Below are 1,792 nucleotides of genomic sequence, written 5' to 3'. Positions count from 1 at the left end.
CAGGTATGTCATCATTTTTATTGCATGCAAATTAACTTATTAAAATGAAATGCAAGTCACTGCACAGTTGAAGCTGATATGTGGTTTGCAAAAAGTTATCTGCGAATCAAAGTTATCTCTTTGCAAGATCTTTGACGTGTGGGCAGTGATGTTCCGAGTCTAGACTCACTCATTGCAGTTTGAATTCGCAACAACAGTAATAATGAGGAAAATGCTTTGTTTTGGAAAATTGTTATGAAAACAAGCAGAGCTGGGCATTCGTCTATGTGACGGACCGGTGCGTCTATCTGTGTATGACGGACGCCCGTTTTGCTGGCGACGAATGACGGGAACAATTTTAAACTAGATGGAGTAAGCATAGTCGAAAGCCGATGTATTTAATCCGTTTTTCGTCTGTAGTCCTTTAACCTATTTTTTGCGGCGAGAAAACAATAGTGAGTTATTGTTGCTAGGGGGACAGGTATGAGTGATGGACCAGGCTGTGAAAGCAGTGAGTCCATGCATGCATCCATCCATCCATCCATCTAGGGTCGCAGGCGTGCTGAAGCCTATCCCAACGGTCTTCCGGCAGTAGGCGGGGGACACCCTGAACTGGTTGCCAGCCAATCGCAGGGCACATAGAGACAAACAAACATCCGCACTCACAATCACACCTATGGACAATTTAGAGTGTCCAATCAACTTACCATGCATGTTTTTGGAATGTGGGAGGAAACCGGAGTTCCCGGAGAAAACCCACGTAGGCACGGGGAGAACATGCAAACTAGCAGTGAGTCACTCAAGCAACAACAACTCACTATTGTTCCTCGACGCCGTACGCGCCTTTTGCGTGCACCGAGTACCACACTCTGGAAACGTTGTAGTGTGTCTTCAATAAGCGCTCCGCTTGTCTGACTGGAGCTGGAGCTTCGTACCTTCGGGCAGCTTACTGATAACGCTAATGTCGACACTTTGTTTATACAGAGCTCTGCCGTGCCCTGCTTGTTTCTGATTGATGTCCCCCGTCTGAGAATCAACCATCCAATCATTTCGCTGATGGGATGGCCCATCACGGTGCGCACTGATTGGATGGTCGATTTTTATTTAATTATGTATTTATTTGTTTGTTTATTTTATCGTTTAGAAACGCTGACCGAAGCCCGTTTAAAATCAGAGGCGGACCGGCCTGTAGGCGGGTAATGAGTGACGACGGAAGGGTACCCACGCTGCAGATGTATGACGAATAACAGAGGCTCATTTTTTTAGTAAAATGCCCAGCTCTGAAGACTAGCAAAGAAGACCCACAACTACTGAATGTAACAACTGTTTCGTTATGACTGTCTCCATATTTTGATGCGCCATTTCAGTTCAAATATCTGTTGCTTAAAGGGTAATAACACCAAGATTACCGATGCTTTTGGTTAACCCTTCAATGGTGTTATGCATTGTTGGTTGGCATTAACCTAGTGTAAGGCAAAATTGCCCGTGTGTTTTTAATACCCAAAATGTAATTAACGTTGTTTTATGTTTAGTTTGACTGTAAACTTCAACTTGGAGAAGCTTGAGGCGGCTTTCTTGAAGAATCCTTCACTAGCCGTCAAACTGCTTCTTGTTGTGAAGCGAGGTGAGTTCATTGCTGTTTACTTTGACAAAAGACACATTTCTCTTTTACTTCCCGACTCAAAGCTTCAGCGTTCTACAGATTTCAAGTGTTGAATATTGATCTTTGACCTTTATGTCATCCTGCTTTGATGTGATGCAAATGCATTGAGCTTAGTCTGTGCTGACACTGCAGTGTATGCATGTGTCTATT

The sequence above is a fragment of the Filicampus tigris genome, chromosome 5 (assembly GCF_054856515.1).
Source record: "Filicampus tigris isolate MCC_2025a chromosome 5, RoL_Ftig_1.0, whole genome shotgun sequence".
In the NCBI taxonomy this organism is placed as follows: Eukaryota; Metazoa; Chordata; class Actinopteri; order Syngnathiformes; family Syngnathidae; genus Filicampus; species Filicampus tigris.
Note: the sequence above shows the minus strand (reverse complement) of the source record.